The 26,601-nt window shown below is 44.8% G+C and overlaps 1 long non-coding RNA gene across 1 annotated transcript in view; it reads left to right on the top strand.

The window, feature by feature from the left end:
* Positions 1-3,557: 3,557 nt before the first annotated feature.
* The window catches only part of LOC138645825 (uncharacterized), a 56,353-nt gene continuing 33,309 nt past the window's right edge, over positions 3,558-26,601 (top strand). Inside the window, exons 1-2 of the long non-coding RNA XR_011314765.1 lie at positions 3,558-3,884; positions 12,981-13,089. This is a non-coding gene — a long non-coding RNA (uncharacterized lncRNA). The remainder of the gene's footprint in view (positions 3,885-12,980; positions 13,090-26,601) is intronic.

Genomic DNA, 26,601 nt, shown 5'->3' with positions numbered 1-26,601 from the left:
GTGGTTTCCCGTTCAGTGTGTAATGGTGATATTGATTCCCTCTTCCCATGTGTATAACCTTACATTTATCATTGTTAAACCTCATCTGCCACCTTTCAGCCCAAGTTTCCAACTTATCCAGATCCATCTGTAGCAGAATACTATCTTCTCTTGTATTAACTGCTTTACATAGTTTTGTATCATCTGCAAATATTGATATTTTACTGTGTAAACCTTCTACCAGATCATTAATGAATATGTTGAAGAGAACAGGTCCCAATACTGACCCCTGCGGTACCCCACTGGTCACAGCGACCCAGTTAGAGACTATACCATTTATAACCACCCTCTGCTTTCTATCACTAAGCCAGTTACTAACCCATTTACACACATTTTCCCCCAGACCAAGCATTCTCATTTTGTGTACCAACCTCTTGTGCGGCACGGTATCAAACGCTTTGGAAAAATCGAGATATACCACGTCCAATGACTCACCGTGGTCCAGCCTATAGCTTACCTCTTCATAAAAACTGATTAGATTGGTTTGACAGGAGCGATTTCTCATAAACCCATGCTGATATGGAGTTAAACAGTTATTCTCATTGAGATAATCCAGAATAACATCCCTCAGAAACCCTTCAAATATTTTACCAACAATAGAGGTTAGACTTACTGGCCTATAATTTCCAGGTTCACTTTTAGAGCCCTTTTTGAATATTGGCACCACATTTGCTATGCGCCAGTCCTGCGGAACAGACCCTGTCGCTATAGAGTCCCTAAAAATAAGAAATAATGGTTTATCTATTACATTACTTAGTACTCGTGGGTGTATGCCATCCGGACCCGGAGATTTATCTATTTTAATCTTATTTAGCCGGTTTCGCACCTCTTCTTGGGTTAGATTGGTGACCCTTAATATAGGGTTTTCATTGTTTCTTGGGATTTCACCTAGCATTTCATTTTCCACCGTGAATACCGTGGAGAAGAAGGTGTTTAATATGTTAGCTTTTTCCTCGTCATCTACAACCATTCTTTCCTCACTATTTTTTAAGGGGCCTACATTTTCAGTTTTTATTCTTTTACTATTGATATAGTTGAAGAACAGTTTGGGATTAGTTTTACTCTCCTTAGCAATGTGCTTCTCTGTTTCCTTTTTGGCAGCTTTAATTAGTTTTTTAGATAAAGTATTTTTCTCCCTATAGTTTTTTAGAGCTTCAATGGTGCCATCCTGCTTTAGTAGTGCAAATGCTTTCTTTTTACTGTTAATTGCCTGTCTTACTTCTTTGTTTAGCCACATTGGGTTTTTCCTATTTCTAGTCCTTTTATTCCCACAAGGTATAAACCGCTTACACTGCCTATTTAGGATGTTCTTAAACATTTCCCATTTATTATCTGTATTCTTATTTCTGAGGATATTGTCCCAGTCTACCAGATTAAGGGTATCTCTAAGCTGGTCAAACTTTGCCTTCCTAAAGTTCAATGTTTTTGTGACTCCCTGACAAGTCCCCCTAGTGAAAGACAGGTGAAACTGCACAATATTGTGGTCGCTATTTCCTAAATGCCCGACCACCTGCAGATTTGTTATTCTGTCAGGTCTATTAGATAGTATTAGGTCTAAAAGTGCTGCTCCTCTGGTTGGATTCTGCACCAGAATCTTCTTTCTGCACTTTGGTCTATCTATATGTATAGTCCCTCTCTTGACACAATACTTATATTTATTTCTATTCTGTTATTTGATTTTTCTTCTATTGCTTTATAATGGCTACAGTTATTTCTTGTGTTGTTTATTTCTGTATTATAATACACTTATTGTAATATCTTTTTGTAGTTCTGAGGAAGGCCCTTGGGCCAAAACCTCAAAAATATTTTCTTGCAACACAATTAACACTATGTGAAATAAATCTATTTGCATCAACCGTTACACCGATGCCTCTACCTTGTGCCAGTCATTACACTGGTTACCCATCCACTCAAGAATCCAGTACAAAACTACTACCCTCATCCACAAAGCACTCCATGGCTCAGCACCACCCTACATCTCCTCTCTGGTCTCAGTCTACCACCCTACCCGTGCCCTCCGCTCCGCTGATGACCTCAGGTTAGCATCCTCAATAATCAGAACCTCCCACTCCCGTCTCCAAGACTTTACACGTGCTGCGCCGATTCTTTGGAATGCACTACCTAGGATAATACGATTAATCCCCAATCCCCACAGTTTTAAGCGTGCCCTAAAAACTCATTTGTTCAGACTGGCCTACCGCCTCAATGCATTAACCTAACGATCCCTGTGTGGCCTATATTAAAAAAAAAAAAAAAAAAAAATTAATCAACTGGTTCATGCAGCTTTACATGAACACCCAAGCCTTACACTATGGCTGGTCCGAATAACTATAGCAATTGTTACCATCCACCTCTCGTGTCTCCCCTTTTCCTCATAGTTTGTAAGCTTACGAGCAGGGCCCTCACTCCTCTTGGTATCTGTTTTGAACTGTATTTCTGTTATGCTGTAATGTCTATTGTATGTACAAGTCCCCTCTATAATTTGTAAAGCGCTGCGGAATATGTTGGCGCTATATAAATAAAAAATTATTATTATTATTATTATTATTATCATATTCTGGATTGCCAAATTCTTTTTCGAAATTAAAATAAAGATCCCTGTCCCCACCCCCCTCCCACCCCCTGTGCGCCCGCCCGCTGTTATTAAAATACTCACCCGGCTCCCTCGCAGTGTCCTGTCCTGGCCGCAGCTTCTCCTGTATGCGGTCACGTGGGGCCGCCGATTAGAGTAATGAATATGCTGCTCCACCTCCCATAGGCTGTAGATAAGCCCCTGATGCCGGTGGGCTTACCTCACCCGCGATTTTCGGGGTGACAGGTTCCCTTTAAACACGAGAAACAAAAAAAAAAGGATTTTTCATATCTTCTCTACAGCAAACGCTGCTGCAGAGAAGATATGAATGGCGGCTTAAGCACCAGATGCAGGGGACAGCGCTTATCTCTAGCGCTGTCTCCTGCACGGTGCGTGTGGTACCCAGTCGGCACACATGTGCCGCACGTGTGCTACACTGATGTGCCACAGAAACGCAAGGGCACACGGACACGGATAATTCCGGTACCGGAATTATCTGGACGTGTGAGACAGCCCGTATTGGAAGAGCCTGGGCTAAGTGCTGGAACTGGCGTTTCACATATGAAGTGCTATTTCTGAGGGAGCTGAGGGCCATTTTTAGCCTGGGACGGTAAAAATAAGAATGAACAAGAACTTTACTATTCATGTGCTGCGGGAAGAGGGTTTTTATCAGGGGTCGATACTGGACAAGTGGAGGGGACTTGGCAGTGATAATGCTCCACCAGTTTTTTTTTTTTTTTTTGGGGGGGGGGGGCAGAAAATAACTTGACAACCCACCCCGAACAACTGTACTAGAAAGAGTTAACAAACATGGATGCTGTGTGGCCGGTTGCTATGGGCAACGGAGAGGTTATATGTTAGATTTCGTAGTTTTGGTTCAGGTTTACAACTTCCCAATTAATATAAATGCAATTAAAGATTTTGGAAAATCAAACAACGGAACAAGTAGTAGGAGGAAGAGGAGTCAAGGGAGCAATGTCTGGCGGTCACGTGACGACGCTGCACGTCTCCCAGCGGCCGCCTGACGCATGCCCCTCTGTTTCCGGTCGGAATGTCCTGAGCGGTGCACACGGGCGGATACGGAAGCTGTTGTGTCAGTCAGGCTGCGAGAAAGGAGCAGTTCGTAGGCGGCAGAGCTCTTTCTCCGTCCTGTGTGAACTGGACCAGTAGCCATCACCAAGCCGGGGCTGCAGCTCTTCGCCCGGCGCTGGGCCATAGCCACTGATGATCTGGTGTTTCCCGGAGCCTTTGAGCTGCTGATTAGGTTCTTCTGGTGAGTATGCTGGGACTTGTAGTGGTGGTTGCCGTGGTAACGTGCCTGCTGAGCTCAGCGTATGCTTCAGCTGTCATGACGTGAACATTGCCGTTTAATACGGATTCTGGTGCCTGTAGTGTTCTAGGGCTGTGGGACTACAAATCCCACAATGCACTTGTGATCACTGGTTGGTTACAGGGCCCTTACATGTCCTTTAATTGGAGGAGCAGTAACAATTTCTTCACTGTAGGCTGTAGCTGGCCTGTTCTATATCCATATAATGGAAAATGGCCATATAACCCCAGTGTCAGACTGAGCGCTGCCCCCAAATCCTGCAGTCAGACCCCCATACCAGATACTGATGGTGACTAAACCTATATGACAAATAATAAAAAGCTGTATACGAAACAGTCCCTGAACCCAGAGGGTAGAATGGGGATGGAGCTCCTGTCCCCCCACCCTGGTCCTGCTTGGGGGTCCCAAAAGTGCTGTTAGAATCATTACCAGGATAGAGGCACAATTTACAGGGGGTAATATATATATATATATATATATATATATATATATATATAGATGTTAGTGACATATACAATTAGTGCAGTGTGTGTGCTGCTTACTGCACATGTATTTATTTAATAAAAGATTATTTTTCTGAAAAAAAATGGCGTGGGCTCCCGTGTAATTTACTTAACCAGCAGGGGGAAAGCCGACGGCTGGGAGCTGATGTTTATAGCCTGGGAAGGGGGTAATACCCATGGAGCTTACCAGCCTATTTTGACCTTAATGACCTAGCCATTTTTTGCAATTCTGACCAGTGTCCCTTTATGAGGTAATAACTCAGGAACGCTTCAACGGATCCTAGGGATTCTGAGATTGTTTTTTCGTGACATATTGGGCTTCATGTTAGTGGTAAATTTAGGTCAATAATTTTTAAGTTTCTTCGTGAAAAAATTGGAAAATTTTGCAATTTTCAAATTTTAAATTTTTATTCTGTTAAACCAGAGAGTTATGTGACACAAAATAGTTAATGAATAACATTTCCCACATGCCTACTTTTACATCAGCACAAATTTGGAAACAACATATTTTTGGTTAGGGAGTTATAAGGGATACCAATTAACCAATGATTTCTCATTTTTACAGCAAAATTTAGAAAACCATTTTTTTAGGGACCACCTCATATTTGAAGTCAGTTTGAGGGGTCTATATGGCTGAAAATACCCAAAAGTGACACCATTCTAAAAACTGCACCCCTCAAGGTACTCAAAACCACATTCAAAAAGTTTATTAACCCTTCAGGTGTTTCACAGCAGCAGAAGCAACATGGAAGAAAAAAATTTAACATTTAACTTTTTAGTCACAAAAATTATCTTTTAGCATCAATTTTTTTTATTTTCCCAAGGGTAAAAGGAGAAACTGGACCCCAAAAGTTATTGTACAATTTGTCCTGAGTATGCCGATACCCCATATGTGGGGGGAACCACTGTCTGGGCGCATGACAGGGCTCGGAAGGGAAGGAGCGCCATTTTACTTTTTGAAAGGAGCTAATTTTCCAATCGTTAGCGGACAACATGTCGCGTATGGAAAGCCCCTGTGTACCGAGACATTGGAGCTCCCCCACAAGTGACCCCATTTTGGAAACTAGACCCCCCAGAGAACTTATCTAGATGTGTGGTGAGCAGTGGCAGTGGTCAGGTGGCGATGATGTGGCAGCAGGCCAGCAGAAAGGACATTGCTCTGCTGCTCCCATGGAAGGGATCAAGCTGCAAAGCGAGGGCAACCATATTTCACTCCGCCCCTCCACATCTAATTGGAGCCATAGCATCACATGTCTCCCTGTTCAGTGTCTCCCTGTGAACTCCTATTCCCTGTCTGATGGTGCTATCAGAAAGGTCGTGCGGGTTCACAGCCAATGAACTCCCTTCATCTTTCTAAAGTCAGCATTCGCATCAGTGACATCTTTATAGCTGCCTGTGCTATGTGTATATCTTTTCTATTCTAACCTGCCACACTGTGATTTTACTGTATGCGGCATATAATCTATATACATAATTGTCTAAAGGTACCGTCACATTTAGCGATGCTGCAGCGATCTAGACAACGATGCCGATCGCTGCAGCGTCGCTGTGTGGTCGCTGGAGAGCTGTCACACAGACAGCTCTCCAGCGACCAACTATGCAAAGTCCCCTGGTAACCAGGGTAAACATCGGGTTACTAAGCGCAGGGCCACGCTTAGTAACCTGATGTTTATCCTGGTTACCAGCGTAAACGTAAAAAACAAACAAACACTACATACTCACATTCCGGTGTCTGTCTCCCGGCGCTGTGCTTCTCTGCACTGACTGTGAGCACCGCTGTGCTTTCCGGCCGGCTCTTACACAGTGCAGAGAAGTACAGCGCCGGGGGACAGACACTAGAATGTAAGTATGTAGTGTTTTTTTTTTTTTACATTTACATTGGTAACCAGGATAAACATCGGGTTACTATGTGCGGCCCTGTGCTTAGTAACCCGATGTTTACCCTGGTTACCAGTGAAGACATCGCTGAATCGGCGTCACACACGCCGATTCAGCGATGTCTGCGGGAGTCCAGCGACGAAATAAAGTTCTGGATTTTCTGCGCCGACCAACGATGGCACAGCAGGCTCCTGATCGCTGCTGCGTGTCAAACTCAACGATATCGCTAGCCAGGACGCTGCAACGTCACGGATCGCTAGCGATATCGTTCAGTGTGACGGTACCTTAAGGGGTACTTCCGTCTGTCTGTCCTTCTGTCACGGTTATTCGTTCGCTGATTGGTCTCGGCAGCTGCCTGTCATGGCTGCCGTGACCAATCAGCGACGGCCACAATCCGATTAGTCCCTCCCCCTACTCCCCTGCACTCACTGCCCGGCGCCCGCTCCGTAATCCCCTCCACTCACCGCTCACACAGGGTTAATGGCAGCGGTAACGACCCGCGGTGTAACGCACTCCGTTACCGCTGCTATTAACCCTGTGTGTCCCCAACTATTTACTATTGATGCTGCCTATGCAGCATCAATAGTAAAAATATGTCATGTTAAAAAAAAAATAAAAAAAAAACAAAAAACCTGCTATACTCACCCTCCGCCGCCTTTCTCGCTCCTCGCCACGCTCCCGGGACTGCTCCATTGCAAGCGGCAGCTTCCGGTCCCGTTCCAGGGCTGGTGTGCGACAAGGACCTGCCGTGACGTCACGGTCATGTGACCGCGACGTCATCATAGGTCCTGCTCACACCAGCCCTGGGACCGCAAGCTGCCGCTTGCAATGGAGCGATCCCGGGAGCGTGGCGAGGAGCGGGAAAGGCGACGGCTGGTAAGTATAGCAGGATTTCAATGGCCTATAGGTGAGTATATGTTTGTTTATTTTTAAGTCTCTATACTACGTGGCTCTGTGCTGGCCAATATAATACGTGGCTCTGCTATATACTATGTGGCTGGACAATATACTACGTGACTAGGCAATATACCGTACTACGTGGGCTGTGCTATATACTATGTGGCTGGCCAATACTTGACTGGGCAATATAGTACGTGGCTGGGCAATAAATATATATATATATATATATATATATACCGGTGTGTGTGTGTATATATATATATATATATATATATATATATATATATATATATATATATATATATCAGCAGCTAAATACTACCTTGAAAAGACGTGCAGAGCTTTCCTTTCTCAAGCTTGAAAGGATAGTATATCGGAAACGTTGCCACGCCGTTCAGGCATTAAAGTCTATTTTTTTTTTTCATTTTGTTGTGCTGTTTTATATATATATATATATATATTATTAAATAGCTCCCTCTCACTACAAACTGTGTGCTGATATAGATATATATATATGTCTATATATGTGTATATATATATATATATATATATATAATATATCAGCACACAGTTTGTAGTGAGAAGGAGCTATGTAATCAGCCCATAAGTCTTCTGGGCTGATTAAATAGCTCCTTTTCACTACAAACGGTGTGCCGCCTCCAATTTTTTTTTTCCGAATTTTTATATTGTGGTTTGGTATTTGCCTGGGGGCTATGCACCGGACTCTTTCTTTGTGCTGCTCTATTTTTCTTTTTCTTATATATACCGCATATACTCGAGTATAAGCTGAGATTTTCAGTCCATTTTTTGGGGTTTAAAGTCCCCTTCTCGGCTTATACTCGAGTCATTCCCAGGGGTCGGCAGGGGAGGGGGTGCGGGGGCTGTCTAATTATACACACCTACTCCTGGCGCGGTCCCTGCAGGTCCCTGGTTCCCCGGCGCCGTATCTTCTTCCTGTACTGAGCGGTCACATGGTACCGCTCATTACAGTAATAAATATGCGGCTCCACCTTTCATAGGGGTGGAGCCGCATATTCATTATTATAATGAGCGGTAACGGTGACCGCTCAATACAGGAAGAAGCTGCGGCGCCGGGGAAGCAGGGACTGCACCGCGCCAGGAGCAGGTGAGTATAACGGGGAGGGGAGCGCTGCGCGATATTCACCTGCTCCTCGTTCTGGCGCCGCTCCGTCTTCAGCGTCTTCTGCAGTGATGCTCAAGTCAGAGGGCGCAGTGACGTGATTAGTGCGCACCCTCTGCCTGAACATCAGTGCAGAAGACGCTGAAGATGGAGTGGTGCCGGAACGAAGTCAGGTGAATATTGAAAGTGCCTGGGGCCTGAGCGACGCAGAGGTGAGTATGTGATTTTTTTTTTTTTTTTTTTGTAACGCAGCAACAGCAAATGGGGCAAGTGTCTGTATGGAGCATCGAAGGCTACGTTCACATTTGCGTTGTGCGATGTTGCGTCGGAGACGCAACGCACAACACAAACAAAAATGCAACAAAACGCACGCTAAAACGCATAGTTTTGCGACGCATGCGTCCTTTTTTGACGAATTTTGGACGCAAAAAAAATGCAACTTGCTGCGTCCTCTGCGCCCTACGCTTGCGGCAAAAAAAACTGCATGCGTCGCAAAACGCAGCACAACGCATGTCCATGCGCCCCCCATGTTAAATATAGGGGCGCATGACGCATGCGTCGCCGTGGTTGCCCCCGACGCAACGCAAATGTGAACGTAGCCTTATGGGGCCATAATCAAGGTTTGTACAGCAATATACAGTTGTGGCCAAAAGTATTGACACCCCTGCCATTCTGTCAGATAATACTCAGTTTCTTCCTGAAAATGATTGCAATCACAAATTCTTTGGTATTATTATCTTCATTTAATTTGTCTTAAATGAAAAAACACAAAAGAGAATGAAGCAAAAAGCAAAACATTGATTATTTCACACAAAACTCCAAAAATGGGCCAGACAAAAGTATTGGCACTCTCAGCCTAATACTTGGTTGCACAACCTTTAGCCAAAATAACTACAACCAACCGCTTCCGGTAACCATCAATGAGTTTCTTACAATGAAATCCAAAAAACCAAAGAAAATCAGAAGACCGCACTAACAGCTGGTTCTATCACCTGGATAAATTAAGCATGATTCAGATACCAAGAAGCTGAATTGGAAATAAGGTGCTCACGCTGAAAATAAGTCCAAATCACCGCTGTATGAAAATAGAAGACCCGTGGAAGCGCAGCTGCGCGAAACGGCCGTCATCTTGTGGAAGCCCGTGTTTCCCTGCCTGTCCTGCATTTGACATGATGTCAGAATAAAGTTTGGATTTTATTTGGATGGTGAGTGCCCGCATTTCTTCTATTTTCATGCAGCGGAGTTCCTTACAATGCTCTGCTGGAATTTTAGACCATTATTCTTTGGCAAACTGCTCCAGGTCCCTGATATTGGAAGGGTGCCTTCTCCAAACTGCCATTTTTAGATCTCTCCACAGGTGTTCTATGGAATTCAGGTCTGGACTCATCGCTGGCCACCTTAGAAGTCTCCAGTGCTTTCTCTCAAACCATTTTCTAGTGCTTTTTGAAGTGTGTTTTGGGTCATTGTCCTGCTGGAAGACCCATGACCTCTGAGGGAGACCCAGCTGGGCCCTACATTATGCTGCAAAATTTGTTGGTAGTCTTCAGACTTAATAATGCCATGCACACGGTCAAGCAGTCCAGTGCCAGAGGCAGCAAAGCAACCCCAAAACATCAGGGAACCTCTGCCATGTTTGACTGTAGGGACCGTGTTGTTTTCTTTGACAACACCTGTTAGGTGCCACAGGTAAGTTACAGGTGCTGTTAATTACACAAATTAGAGAAGCATCACATGATTTTTCGAACAGTGCCAATACTTTTGTCCACCTCCTTTTTTTATGTTTGGTGTGGAATTATATCCAATTTGGCTTTAGGACAATTCTTTTTGTGTTTTTTCATTTAAGACAAATAAAATGAAGATAATACCAAATAATTTGTGTTTCCAATCATTTTCAGGAACAAAATGAGTATTATCTGACAGAATTGCAGGGTTATCAATACTTTTGGCCATGACTGTACAGGTCCTTCTCAAAAAATTAGCATATAGTGTTAAATTTCATTATTTACCATAATGTAATGATTACAATTAAACTTTCATGTATTATAGATTCATTATCCACCAACTGAAATTTGTCAGGTCTTTTATTGTTTTAATACTGATGATTTTGGCATACAACTCCTGATAACCCAAAAAACCTGTCTCAATAAATTAGCATATTTCACCCATCCAATCAAATAAAAGTGTTTTTTAATAACAAACAAAAAACCCATCAAATAATAATGTTCAGTTATGCACTCAATACTTGGTCGGGAATCCTTTGGCAGAAATGACTGCTTCAGTGCGGCGTGGCATGGAGGCAATCAGCCTGTGACACTGCTGAGATGTTATGGAGGCCCAGGATGCTTCAATAGCGGCCTTAAGCTCATCCAGAGTGTTGGGTCTTGCGTCTCTCAACTTTCTCTTCACAATATCCCACAGATTCTCTATGGGGTTCAGGTCAGGAGAGTTGGCAGGCCAATTGAGCACAGTAATACCATGGTCAGTAAACCATTTACCAGTGGTTTTGGCACTGTGAGCAGGTGCCAGGTCGTGCTGAAAAATGAAATCTTCATCTCCATAAAGCATTTCAGCCGATGGAAGCATGAAGTGCTCCAAAATCTCCTGATAGCTAGCTGCATTGACCCTGCCCTTGATGAAACACAGTGGACCAACACCAGCAGCTGACATGGCACCCCACACCATCACTGACTGTGGGTACTTGACACTGGACTTCAGGCATTTTGGCATTTCCTTCTCCCCAGTCTTCCTCCAGACTCTGGCACCTTGATTTCCGAATGACATGCAAAATTTGCTTTCATCAGAAAAAAGTACTTGGGACCACTTAGCAACAGTCCAGTGCTGCTTCTCTGTAGCCCAGGTCAGGCGCTTCTGCCGCTGTTTATGGTTCAAAAGTGGCTTTACCTGGGGAATGCGGCACCTGTAGCCCATTTCCTGCACACGCGTGTGCACGGTGGCTCTGGATGTTTCCACACCAGACTCAGTCCACTGCTTCCTCAGGTTCCCCAAGGTCTGGAATCGGTCCTTCTCCACAATCTTCCTCAGGGTCCGGTCTCCTCTTCTTGTTGTACAGCGTTTACTGCCACATTGTTTCCTTCCAACAGACTTACCATTGAGGTGCCTTGATACAGCACTCTGGGAACAGCCTATTTGTTGAGAAATTTCTTTCTGGGTCTTACCCTCTTGCTTGAGGGTGTCAATGATGGCCTTCTTGACATCTGTCATGTCGCTAGTCTTACCCATGATGGGGGTTTTGAGTAATGAACCAGGCAGGGAGTTTATATAAGCCTCAGGTATCTTTTGCATGTGTATAGAGTTAATTAGTTGATTCAGAAGATTAGGGTAATAGGTCGTTTAGAGAACCTTTTCTTGATATGCTAATTTATTGAGACAGGTTTTTTGGGTTATCAGGAGTTGTATGCCAAAATCATCAGTATTAAAACAATAAAAGACCTGACAAATTTCAGTTGGTGGATAATGAATCTATAATATATGAAAGTTTAATTGTAATCATTACATCATGGTAAATAATGAAATTTAACACTATATGCTAATTTTTTGAGAAGGACCTGTATAACCTCATAAAGGGACAGTGGTCAGAATTGTAAAAAATGGCCTGGTCATTAACGTGCAAACCACCCTTGGGGGTAAAGGGGTGAAACTCACCTGAAGGGTTAATAAACTACCTGACAGCAGTTTTCAATATGTCGGGGGGGGGGGGGGGGGGGGGGGATGTTTTCAAAATGGTATCACTTCTGAGTTTTTTTTCCAATATATAGGACCCCCAAAGTCACTTCAAATCTGGACAGGTCCCGCAAAAAAATAAATTTTGTTTATTTCCATGAAAAAAATGATAAATTACTGCTACATCTTTAAACCTCCTAAAAGGCTAACAAAATAAAATAACATTTTATAAATGGTGCTGATGTAAAGCAGACATGAGGGAAATGTTATTTATTAATGTTTTTCTGTGGCATGACAATCTGGATTAAAGGGATAATCATTCAAAGTATGAAAATTGCAATTTTTTTTTACATTTTTTTTTTTTTTTTTAGAAATAAACACAAGACATATCAACCTAAATTTATCATTATTATAAATTATAATGTGCCACGAAAAAACATTCTCAAAATCTGTGGGATTACTTGAAGCATTCCAGAGTTATTACCACATAAAGTGACATTGGTCAGAATTCAAACATTTGGCCCAGTCACTAAGGGGTTAATGAAGGAAATGACTTTGCCATAATGCAAATACTTACAGTAACGCCGGCTTCTGTCACTACACGCCGCCGTACTGTCTGCAAGCAGCGCCAGTTAGGCCGAGATGTCCGCATTAGTGATGAGCGAGTATACTCGTTGCTTGGCTTTTCCTGAGCACGCTCGGGTGGTCTCCGAGTATTTGTAAGTGCTCGGAGATTTAGTTTTCCTAGCCGCAGCTGCATGATTTCCGACTGTTAGCTTGATTACATGTGGGGATTCTCTAGCAACCAGGCGCTCATCACTAGTCAGCATCTTTTGGGGCTCACGTGCCCCATGAGCTTGTAGTTAAATCCTCCATCTAGAACATTCCATGTGAGTTTTCCTTCTGTTTGTGACTTCTACATTATTACTTTCACAGCTTTGACATCCAGGCAAATATCTGAAGAATATTGATGTTGAGGCCATAATGGAGAAAGGAGAAAATAATGTGCGGGAGGATGAGTGGTGCAAAGAGGACGTTCCTACAGGTAACTGCCCCAGTGAGGAGTCACCATTAAATAAAGCAGAGAATAGTCACATTCTCGTCATTCACCAGACTGGAAAATTGAAGTTTTGTTATATGTTTTCTCAGTTTTTTGGCCATAGATTTCCCCATTCAGCTAAAATACAGATTATATAGGGCTGACAATGTAATGGTGCAATATGTAATAAGACCGATTGTGTATCTATAATATATATTTAAGAATAGACTGGGATGATAGATCATCAAAGACGCGTGACAAACCTCACTGGCAAAGTATCTAGTTTAGTGTTTTACATCATATCCATCAGAGTTCTGGTTTCAGGATTAATATATAACCTAAGTAACCTATTTGATATACTGCACTAGCTGGAGATTAAAAAAAACTGTTTTATGACAATTGTCTCATAGTCACAGCCATTAATAGGTTATAAGAGAAAGCAGGGAATTGCCTGGTCTTATCCAGCTTTATATTTGCTCCATGGCCTTGACTTCCTAATACCCCACCTAGTAGTACTGACATCTGGGCATTTCTCTAGACACAAGTAACACAATATGAGCAAGTCCTGCACTCTGTCACATGGAAGATGTGTAGTGTTCACTGAAGAGTAGATATGACTAGCTGAAGAGCCCGGCGTTGCCCGAGCACAGTAACTCACTGTGGTTACTTATAACAAATTACAATGATTATATTGCACATAAAAACATTTCGCATCATATACTCAACACTACAGATTTGCAACACAAATTAACTAAACGATTACCTATTGATAGTATTTTATTTTCAACTCATTCAAGAGCCTTTTGGATAAACAACATTTTTGGTTTTTCCTTCCGGTGCAAAGATTAACAGATTTTTGGCAATTCCAACTCTTGAACAGGCCACGTAAAGTTGACCGTGAGAAAAGCCTGAGATTGCAAATTGATCCCTACTACTTTCAAGGACTGTCCCTGAGCCTTGTTAATGGACATTGCAAATGCCAGTCCAACTGGAAACTGGAGGTGTTTAAAAACAAAAGTCAAATCAGATGGAATGAGAGGAATTCTTGGAATGAAAAGGTCCTCTCCTCTGGCACATTCTGTTGCTGAGCTGTATATTTAATTTTGTCCTGTGTGATACTGATGCTGTCTGCTGAGCCGTGTATCTAATCCTATCGGGTCATTCCACGTCAAGTGAACCAATGATTTTTACCCCTATATTTTTAATTCTTTGAGATTTTGTTATTTGGTAATAGCGTGTCAGAGAATGCAAAATGTGAAGAAAAAAAATTCTAGACATTATTATTTTTTTTTTTATTGATTTTCAAAGTTCGGAAAAAGTGCTAATTTTGGTGTTGCCTGCCGTTACATTTCTCCTCATAACTCAAACTAGAAAATAGATAGCGAAACAAATTAATCACCATTCTACTCAGAACTGTACAGCCTTTCACCAGATATGTCACAAGTGTATCTTTGATAATATTTTATCAATGCGAATTCAAACGCAAAACCTTAAAACGCATTTCCGAAAAAAAAGCTTAATTTAAAAATTTCAAAAACTGCACATGTGCCTACTATGCTCCTAGTCACATCTGTACCAAAATACAAGCTGGGATCGTGATGGGTCATATTTTAAAAAATAAAACTATTACAGTGTCAGTTCAAAAATCTTGAATTCAGATCTGTTCAGCCTGTGGTCTAAAAGTGTGGGGTCTATATTTCCCAAATAATCCATGATTTTTAGATATTACTGTATTATTTTATTATGTTACAGCTTAGAAGCATAACTGGTTATGTGACCTGTGAATATGATTGGCTCTGGTGGCGGCTACTGGACTCTCCAAAGATTGTGTAAATGAAGAAGTAGAAGTGACTTTTTTGCACCTTCTGGTCCAGCGCCATCCTTTGTGTATCCAAGATAGCCAGACATTTTAAAAGTGAACAAAAATCAGACATTGACTCAGGTGGAGGACAAGATTACATTTCACCCACTAGAAGGGACACATCTATATATATCGTCTAAGGGGTACTTCCGTCTGTTTGTCTCTGTCTTTCTGTCTGTCTGCCAATCAGCGACGGGCACAGTCCGGCCGCGAATTCGCCCCTTCCTACTCTGTCAATGCGCCCTCCAGTCAGCGCTCACAAAGGGTCAATGGCTGCATTACACAACGTTACGCCGCGGTGTAACGCAGTCCGTTAACACTGCTATTAACCCTGTGTGACCAACTTTTTACTATTGATGCTGCCTATGCAGCATCAATAGTAAAAAGATCTAATGTTAAAAATAATAAAATAAAAAAATGATTATATTCTCACCTTCCGTCGCCTTTCCCGCTGCTCCTCGCGACGCTCTGGTCCAGGCATTGCGGTCTCGCGAGATGATGATGTAGCGGTCTCGCGAGACCGCTATGTCATCATCTCACGAGACCGCAATGCATTCTTGAGACCGGAGTGTCACAATGAGCATCGGTAAACGCCTGGGCTGGATCCGGGGGCCGACGGAAGGTGAGTATATAACTTTTTTATTTTAATTATTTATTTTTTATTTTTGACAGGTATATGGTGCCCACATGGCTATATACTACGTGGGCTGTGATGGATACTGCATGGGCTGTGTTATATATTACGTTGCTGTGGTATATATTACGTGGCTGGGCAATATACTACATCGCTGTGCTCTATACTACTTGGCCTGTGTTATATACTGCATGGACTGTGCTATATACTACGTGGCTGTGCTATAAACTACGTGGCTGTGCTATATACTATGTGGCTGTGCTATATACTATGTGGCTGTGCTATATACTATGTGGCTGTGCTATATACTATGTGGCTGTGCTATATACTATGTGGCTGTGCTATATACTATGTGGCTGTGCTATATACTATGTGGCTGTGCTATATATTATGTGGCTGTGCAATATATTATGTGGCTGTGCAATATATTATGTGGCTGTGCAATATATTATGTGGCTGTGCAATATATTACGTGGCTGGGCAATATACTGCGTGGGCCGTGTTATATACTGCGTGCGCCGTGTTATATACTGCGTGGGCCGTATTATATACTGCGTGGGCCGTGTTATATACTGCGTGGGCAGTGTTATATACTGCGTGGGCCGTGTTATATACCGTGTTTCCCCGAAAGTAAGACCCTGTCTTACATTAATTTTACCCCAAAAAGTCCCACCCTGTCTTACTTTCGGGGGAGGTCTTACATTAGCCGGAAAAAAAAATGACAATTTTCAAATTCAGTACAGTACTTAACGTTACACCGTTCAACTGGAAAGCAGACAACAAATCAAAGTACGGTAACAGTAACACACTACGGTACGGTACTGTACGGTAATTGCCGTATACCCTCTGCCTGCATACCATAACAGTGCCGTATCCCACTGCACACAGCCCCATACCCCATAACAGTGCCGTATCCCACTGCACACAGCCCCATACCCCATAACAGTGCCGTATCCCACTGCACACAGCCCCATACCCTATACAGTACATGTTTCCCTACTTGGTTTTTAAATGCTGGACGTTTTCCTCTGCGGTGCGGCTGTGGGTGCGGAAGGCCTGTGCTGCAGGGAACGCTGTGCCAATCAGCAGGGAAACAGCGGTGACGTGGGGCTGGGGCGGCCAATTACAGCCCGAGCTGCTGGGCCAATCAGCACTCGAGCTGATTGGCCAATCAGCGCTCGAGCCGGGGGCCGGCGGTGACGTGGGGAGCAGGGGCGGCCAATGAGCTGTTGAGCTGGGCGGATTGCGGGGTTAACACGGCGAGTTAACCCCATGAGCGCTGGACCCGCCCAGCTGCACCTGAGGACACCTCTGGAGCCTGGGGACCCAATGGGGGACAGCGGCGGCCCAAAGGTAAGGGCCTTACATTTCACAGCGGCCCCCCCAACCCTGCCTTACATTCGGGGGAGGCCTTACATTGGAGGACCCCCCCGAAACCCCCACCCTGTCTTACTTTCGGGGGGGTCCTACTTTCGGGGAAACAGGGTAGTGCGTGGGCCGTGTTATATACTATGTGGGCTGTATGCTACTTGGCTGTGCTATATTTCCCTGCTGTATCTGTGCATCATGAATCGTGGTATGTGTTAAAGAAGGGGGCCCACTGAGATTCTTTCGCCCAGGGCCCTCAAAAACCTGGAGCAGGCCCTGGCTTCACTGATAGTTCGCAGCCGGGCGTGACCAGTCAGCGACAGGCGCAGTCCGGCCGCAAATTGGCGCGGAATTTGAACCACGCTTCGCTAATTGGTCGCACGCGGCCGGCCGAATCCTGTGTATAAATTGCATTATTCTGATAACTTCATAAATAAACTACCGTATATACTCGAGTATAAGCCGACCCCCCCCCCCCCCCCCCCCCTAATTTTGCCACAAAAAAATGGGAAAACTTATTGACTCGAGTATAAGCCTAGGGTAGGAAATGCAGCAGCTACCGGTGAATTTCAAATATAAAAATAGATGCTCCATACCATTCATTATTGCCCCATAAGATGCTCCATATAAAGCTGTGCCACATATAATGCTCCATACAGTTCATTATGGCCCCATAAGATGCTCCATATAAAACTGTGCCACATATAATGCTCCATACATTTCATTATTGCCCCATAGATGCTCCATATAAAGCTGTGCCATATATAATGCTCCATACCGTTGATTATTGCCCCATAGATGATTCATATATAGCTGTGCCATATAGAATGCTCTGCACCGTTCATTATGGCTCCATATAAAGCTGTGCCATATAGAATGCTCTGCACCGTTCATTATTGCCCCATAGATGCTCCATGTAAAGCTGTGCCATATATAATGCTCCATACCGTTGATTATTGCCCCATAGATGATTCATATATAGCTGTGCCATATAGAATGCTCTGCACCGTTCATTATGGCCCCATAGATGCTCCATATAAAGCTGTGCCATATAGAATGCTCTGCACCGTTCATTATTGCCCCATAGATGCTCCATGTAAAGCTGTGCCATATATAATGCTCCATACCGTTGATTATTGCCCCATAGATAATTCATATATAGCTGTGCCATATAGAATGCTCTGCACCGTTCATTATGGCCCCATAGATGCTCCATATAAAGCTGTGCCATATAGAATGCTCTGCACCGTTCATTATTCCCCCATAGATGCTTCATATAAAGCTGTGCCATATAGAATGCTCTGCACCGTTCATTATGGCCCCATAGATGCTCCATATAAAGCTGTGCCATATAGAATGCTCTGCACCGTTCATTATTCCCCCATAGATGCTTCATATAAAGCTGTGCCATATAGAATGCTCTGCACCGTTCATTATTGCCCCATAGATGCTCCATATAAAGCTGTGCCATATATAATGCTGCTGCTGCAATAAAAAAAAAAATGACATACTTCACCTCTCTTGCTGCCCGCAGCTCCTCAGCGTCCCGTCTTGGCGTCTCTCCGCACTGACTGTTCAGGCAGAGGGCGGTGTGCACACTAGTATGTCATCGCGCCCTCTGACCTGAACAGTCAGAGCAAGAGGACGGGAAGACGGAGCGGCGCCCGGCGTGTGGAACGTGGACAGGTAAATATGTAATACTCACCTGCTCCCGGCTTCCCTGGCTCCTTATCCCAGACAGATGGTCTCCGGGTGCCGCAGCCTCTTCCTCTGTCAGCAGTCACCGTTACCGCTCATTAGAGAAATGAATATGCGGCTCCACCACTATGGCAGTGGAGTCCATATTCATAACTTTAATGAGCGGTCCCATGTGACCGCTGAACAGGGGAAGAGCTGCGGCACCCGAAGACCATGGGACAGGCAGGGGGAGCGCCAGAAGCCCCGGAAGCAGGTGAGTATATGACAGACTTCTCTCCCCCTCACCCGCCGACCGTGACTCGAGTATAAGCCGAGAGGGGCACTTTCAGCCAAAAAATTTGGGCTGAAAATCTCGGCTTATACTCGAGTATATACGGTACATACATATTCTAGAATACCCGATGCGTTAGAATCGGGCCACCATCTAGTTGATGATAAAAGGCCAGTTTAAAAACGTACTATTAATTGTTTGATTAGTTCATATTTTATAGAACGAGGATTTAACTACTGTACTATTCTTCTTAAACACTTCATAAATGACATGTTTAGTGATATAGTAGAAAATAATTTACATGTATAAATAGGTGCAAAACCGCAGAAGAAAAAAAAATATTGGTTATTTTAATCTTGTTTTTAACATATAATTAGGATGAGACTGAATATCGAAAATCACACTTGAGGATATGATCGCCTTTTTTCTTTTGGTTTGTTCAATGCATTCAGGTTAAAAATGCTGAGCAAGTTGTGTTATGATGATTTAAGATGTACCGTATATACTTGAGTATAAGCCGACCCGAGTATAAGCCGACCCTCCTAATTTTGCCACAAAAAACTGGGAAAACTTATTGACTCGAGTATCAGCCTAGGGTAGAAAATGCAGCAGCTACCGGTGAATTTCAAAAATAAAAATAGATGCTCCATACCGTTCATTATTGCCCCATAGATGCTCCATATACAACTGTGCTATATAGAATGCTCTGCACCGTTGATTATGGCCCCATAGATGCTCCTTATAATGCTGTGCCATATATGCTCTGCACCTTTGATTATGGCCCCATAGGTGCCCCTTATAATGCTGTGCCATATATGCTCTTCTGCACCTTTGATTATGGCCCCATAGATGCTCCTTATAATGCTGTGCCATATATGCTCTGCACCTTTGATTATGGCCCCATAGGTGCTCCTTATAATGCTGTGCCATATATGCTCTGCACCTTTGATTATGGCCCCATAGGTGCTCCTTATAATGCTGTGCCATATAGAATGCGGCTGCAATAATAAAAAAAAATCACATACTCACCTCTCTTCTCAGGATGGCAGCGCTTTCAATAATTACCTGCTCCTCTACGGCTCCGTCTCCAGCACTGACGCTCAGCAGAGGGCGCGCACTGACTACGACACAGCACCCTCTAACCTGAGCGTCACTGCTAGAGGACGCTGCAGACGGAGCCGCACCGGAGCGAGGAGCAGGTAATTATAGCGCTGCGCTCCCCTTACCTGCTGCGGCGCGGTCCCTGCAGTCCCTGGCTTCTCCGGCGCTGCAGCTTTTTCCTGTAATTGAGCGGTCACATGGCACCGATCATTTACAGCAATGAATATGCGGCTCCTCCCCTATGGGGGTGGAGCCGCCTATTCATTTCTGTAATGAGCGGTGCCATGTGACCGCTCAGTACAGGAAGAATCTGCAGCGCCGGAGAAGCCAGGGACTGCAGGGACCGCGCCGCAGCAGGAAAGTATGACTACACAGCCCCCGCTCTCCCTCACCTGCCGACACCCGGGTATATGACTCGAGTATAAGCCGAGAGGGGGACTTTCAGCCCAAAAAAATGGGCTGAAAATCTCGGCTTATACTCGAGTATATACGGTATTTATTCTGGCACTTCGGTATTTGTTTTTTGTGTTTCTATATTGTTATATATAAATGTTGAATTCAATAAGTTGTAATTTGAAAAGAAAAAGGGAAGAAACTCACACAAACATAAAATCAGATGATTCAAGGCTTAAAAAAATAAAATAAAAATTTGATAGGTCCCAAGTTGAATCCCTGTATAAATATAAACAAGAACACAAGTAACACACAGGCATTTTTTCACAAATTTAAAACATACCTTTTTTTCACAATTGCGCTTCAAAATTTTGAATTTGATTTCTCCAAAACAAAATATAAAGAAACATTGTCTTGTGACATATCAAATGAAAGCCGGTACCGTTCTGAGAAAAATGATGCCTCTCCCACCTCTTTATCTTAATTCTACCCCGAGATATGATAAAAAATGTAAAGCCATACCAGGCCAAAATTTGCGCTTTTTCAAAACTTCATTAGTTAATTTTTTACAGACTACTAAAGAAAAAAATTCCAAACTTTTTTAATTTGTAATGAACTAAAGTTGTACTAAATAAAAAACAAAAACAAAACTAGGGTCATAATAACGGATCGGTCATTTTAATAAATTGTCGACTTTTAGGCAAAGTCAAGTTTCATGAAACCCGAACCGATCCTACAGTGGGATCGGCCATGCGGTACACGATCAGAGCGCCAAAGTCGCGTTTCATATGACGCTGTCACCGCCGTTTTTCATCCAATGAAGGAGGACGCAGAGTGTGGGCTGCGTGATGACATAGGTCTCGGTCCCCGCCATCTTTGAGAAGGGCATGGCAGTGATTGGCTTGCTGTCTGTGGCGTCACAGGGGGTATAAAGGGGCGTGCACGCCGACCGCCATCTTCTGCCGATCTGAGCATAGGGAGAGGTGTTGCTGCAGTTAGTCAGAAGCAGGGACAGAGTTAGGGAGGAAATATAAACCCCCAAACCGCTTGTGCTGGAGTGATTTTTCACTGTCCCACACCACCGTTTTGTGCAGGGACAGTGGAGGTCGTATTTTATTGCAGCAGCTGCATATCTGTGTGCACGGTGCTGTGCAAACCAACTGCTTTTTTTAAAGCAAAATTCCTGTTGCTCCTTTCTGCACAGTTACCTATCTTGTTTATTTGTCCACATTTTTGTGTTAAGCAGTCCTTTTTATTGCTGCCATACTTGTCCTGAGCTCATTGTAGGGAGCTTGTTATTTTTTTTTTAAGTAATAATTCCAACCACTTTCTGGCACGTTCATAGTGTTGTGTTATACCACTGGGCCAGAGTTGTGGTTCTGTGTCCCCCCCCCAAAAAAAAAGGGAGATTAAAATTCGCACACAGTGTATATTTTGTTGTACTGCTAGTGTGTCGTATATATCAGGCAGACACTTTCTGGCACGTTCATAGTTTACTGTTATACCACTGGGCCAGAGTTGTGCTTCTGTGTCTCCCCCCTAAAAAAAAAGGGAGATTAAAATTCGCACACAGTGTATATTCTGCTGTACTGCCAGTGTGTCGTATATATATCAGGCAGCCACTTTCTGCCACGTTCATAGTTTACTGTTATACCACTGGGCCAGAGTTGTGCTTCTGTGTCTCACCCCCCCTCCTCCCCCCCCCCTCCCAAAAAAAAAAGGGAGATTAAAATTAGCACACAGTGTATATTCTGCTGTACTGCTAGTGTGTAATATATATCAGGCAGCCACTTTCTGCCACGTTCATAGTTTACTGTTATACCACTGGGCCAGAGTTGTGCTTCTGTGTCTCCCCTCCAAAAAAGGAGATTAAAATTCGTACACAGTGTATATTCTGCTGTACTGCTAGTGTGTCGTATATATCAGGCAGCCATTTTCTGCCACGTTCATAGTTTACTGTTATACCACTGGGCCAGAGTTGTGGTTCTGTGTCTCCCCCCCAAAAATGAGGAAGTCTGGTGGAAGAGGCCGTGGGCGGGGGTTGTCAGCTGGTACTGATGATGGTGCTGCATCTGGTGGTAGTGGCAAAAGCACAGTAGCACCTAAGGCTGGAGGTGTTGAGCCTGCGTCATCGTCTGGCTACACAAGGCCTCGAAGGCTCCCTTAGGGTACGTTCACACTAGCGTTGCGCCGCCCTGCGTTGGCGACGCAACGCGCGCAAAAACGCGCGCGTTTTGCGACGCGTGCGTCGTTTTTGACCAAAATCGGACGCACAGAAAATGCAACTTGTAGCGTTTTCGTGCGTCCGACGCCAGCGTCGGAAACGACGCACGTGGCGAAAAACGCAACCAAAAAGACGCACGCGTCCCCTATGTTAAACATAGGGGCGCGTCGCCGCTGCGTCGCCGACGCAACAGCGGCGCAACGCTAATGTGAACTTAGACTTACCTGTGAGTAGGAAAACAGCTTTTAAAGCCGGAGCAGCAGGAAAAAGTTTTGGCTTTCCTTGCTGACTCGGCCTCTAGCTCTTTGGCCTCCTCTTCCCAAAGTTCAAAATGTCACAGCAGCCAGTCGTCAGTGGATGCTCCCGGTCAGGAACAAGACGTTTCCTTGTGTCCTTCTCCCAAACCAAAAGTGAAGGATGCGTCAGGCGACACAACAGGTTACTCGATGGAGCTCTTTACACATACCGTGCCTGGGTTAGAAAGGGAAATTGTACCCTGCCCATTGCAAGAAGAATCGGACATGGAGTGCACTGATGCACAGCCACAGCTAGATTATGATGCTGTTCCATCGAGTCAGATCACTACATTGCCCTCGCAGTTTGCTGAGCCAGAATCTGACCCTGATGAGACTATGGTGCCCTGTCCTAAACGCTATAGCGCCTTACACGGTGACACTGAGGAAGGTGCACAGGACATTGAGGAGGAGGAGGTGATAGTTGACCCAGATTGGCAGCCATTGGGGGAGGAGGATGGCGCTGCCACTAGCTCAGAAGCGGAGGAGGGTTATCCACAGCAGCACCAATCTACATCGCAACAGCTGTCATCTGGCAGGCGCGTATCAGGCAAAAAACGTTTGACAAAACCAGTTTTAGGACAGTGTGGCCATCCTGTGAAAGTTGCACAGCGTGCAATGCCTGAAAAAGAATTCCATAGTAGGAAGAGTGCAGTGTGGCATTTTTTTGACCAAGATCCCAATGATCAGTCAAAAGTGATCTGTAAAAAATGCTCAAAGACCTTTAGCAGAGGGAAGATTCTTAACAATTTAAATACAACGTGCATGCGTAGGCATTTAAACAGCATGCACTTGCAAGCCTGGACTAACTACCTAACGTCCTGTACCGTTGGTGCACCAGGTCTGAATGAAGGTAGTCAGCACTGCAACATTGCTTCCCTCACTGTAAGCCCACCGGTTAGGACACCAGCAGCAAATGTGGAGGGATCGTCGCCAGGCCAAAGCAGTCAGGGAGTCAGAAGGTTATTGGTAGGAAGCACTGTATGTAGGCCAACATCACCAACTCACTCTCAATCTGCCATGTCCACAACCACAACCACCGCTAGTTCCACCATAGGCAGCTCTCCAATTCAGCTCACCCTAGAAGAGACTCTTGTTAGGAAATGAAAGTACTCATCCTGTCATCCGCGTACAAAGGGTTTGAACGCCCACATTGCCAGACTTATCTCGTTAGAGATGATGCCCTACCGGTTGGTTGAAAGCGAAGCTTTCAAAGCCCTGATGGCCTACGCAGTACCACGCTATGACCTACCCAGTCGCCACTTCTTTGCGAGAAAAGCCATCCCAGCCCTCCACCAGCATGTCAAAGACCACATTGTCCATGCACTGAGGTAGTCGTGTCAGTGGGAAGGTGCACCTCACAACAGATGCATGAACCAGTAGGCATGGCCAAGGACGTTACGTGTCCATCACGGCGCACTGGGTTAATGTCGTGGATGCAGGGTCCACAGGGGACAGCAATAGTGGGACAGTTCTGCCTAGCCCACGATCTAGGAAACAGTTGGCTGTAGACGTTTGCCACCCCACCTCCTCCTCCAGAAGCAAAAGCTCATCCACAGAGCGCTGTCGCACGACCACTCCATCCGCAGCTGCCAGTGTTGCACACGAGGTGTCCCATTACGGAACAGCTAGTGGGAAGCATCAGCAGGCCGTGTTTGAAATGAAGTGTTTGGGCGACAACAGACACACCGCGGAAGTTTTGGCCGAGTTCTTGCAGCAAGAAACTCAGTCATGGCTGGGCAGTGTACATCTTGAGGCAGGCAAGGTAGTCAGTGATAATGGAAGGAATTTTATGGCTGCCATAGCCCTTTCACAACTCAAACACATACCTTGCCTGGCTCGCACTTTGAACCTGGTGGTGCAGTGCTTTCTTAAAAATTGTCCAGAGTTACCAGCCCTGCTCCTGAAGGTGCGAAGACTTTGCTCGCACATCCGCCGGTCACCCGTACACTCCAGCCGTATGCTGAACCATCAGGGATCGCTCAATCTTCCACAGCACCACCTAATTATCGACGTTGCAACAAGGTGGAACTCCACATTGCACATGGTTCAGAGGCTGTGTGAACAGAGGCGTGCTGTCATGTATTTATGGGAGGATACGCATACACGGGCAGGCAGTTGGATGGCAGACATGGAGTTGTCTGGTGTGCAGTGGTCCAAGCTACAAGACCTCTGTCAAGTCCTTCAGTGTTTTGAGGAATGCACACGGCTGGCAAGTGCAGACGACGCCATCATAAGCATGAGCATCCCACTTATGCGTCTGCTGATGCAAAGTTTGACGCACATCAAGGAGCTGGCGTCTGCAGCCGAGGAGGAGGGAATCCTTGATGACAGTCAGCCATTGTCTGGTCAGGGAACTGTCCAGGACGAGGTGGTGGTCGAAGAGGATGAGGAGGAGGATGATTGATGAGGAGGGGCCACTTGAAACTGGTGGCGTTGCAAGGTCAGGTACAGGTTTCTTGCGGGACACTTGTGATGTGGATTTCCAAGAAAGTGCTCCTCAACCCAGCAGGACCAGTGAATTGACACCAGGAACATTGGCCCACATGGCTGAGTATGCCTTGCGTATTCTAAAAAGGGACCCCCGCATTGTCAAAATGATGACCGATGACGATTACTGGTTGGCCTGCCTCCTGGATCCACGCTATAAAGGGAAAATGCAAAACATCATGCCACATGAGAACCGTGAGCAAATATTGGCTACCAAACAAGCAACTCTTGTAGACCGTTTGGTTGAGGCATTCCCAGCACACAGAGGTTGTGATGGTCCTCACACTTGCCGTAACATGGCAACATGGCAGAGGTGCAGAAATCCGAAGTGGCGTTGGACAGAGGGGTTTTCTGACAAGGTTGTGGAGTGATTTTTCAATGACCGCTGACACAACAGGGACTGCTGCATCTATTAAAAGTGACAGGAGACAGCATTTGTCCAGTATGGTTACAAACTATTTTTCATCCCTTATCGATGTTCCCCCTCACAGGTCATTCCCCTTTGATTACTGGGCATCTAAACTAGACACCTGGCCCAAATTGGCAGAATATGCATTACAGGAGCTCGCTTGCCCTGCTGCCAGTGTGCTTTCAGAAAGAGTCTTCAGTGCTGCTGGTTCAATACTGACCGAAAAAAGGACACGTCTGGCTACCCAAAATGTAGATGATCTAACCTTCATTAAAATGAACCAATCATGGATTGCCAATTCTTTTGCCCCACCTTCCCCTGCTGACACGTAGCTTGGGTGATAAATGACTCGCTTTTGCCCTCCTCTTACTGACTTTGCCAATTCCTCCATTTGCAGCTGCTGAATGTCCACCATAGGCCATTTTTATACCTCCCTAAATGGGCTGACTCCCCCCACAGGACCGTGGTCACCACTTGGCGCAGGCACCCGTTCCAAGTGCCGTTTGCTTGGACAGGTGGGTGCGCCCACTCTACCTCTACTAAACAAAGCTGAGTTTCAATCTACAGGTTTTCGGCCTCTATCAACAATATGAAACTGCATTTGGCCTGGTTCTTGGTTTGGGCCTAGTGACATCTGCTGCTGCCTCTTGGTTTCCTCAAAGAAACAAAGCTGAGTTTCAATCTACAGGCTTTCGGCCTCGATCAACAATATGAAACTGCATTTGGCCTGGTTCTTGGTTTGGGCCTAGTGACGTCTGCTGCTGCCTCTTGGTTTC

This window comes from Ranitomeya imitator, chromosome 7 (assembly GCF_032444005.1).
Source record: "Ranitomeya imitator isolate aRanImi1 chromosome 7, aRanImi1.pri, whole genome shotgun sequence".
In the NCBI taxonomy this organism is placed as follows: domain Eukaryota; kingdom Metazoa; phylum Chordata; class Amphibia; order Anura; family Dendrobatidae; genus Ranitomeya; species Ranitomeya imitator.
The sequence above is the reverse complement of the archived record's forward strand: the minus strand, read 5'-3'. Positions and strand labels throughout refer to the sequence as shown.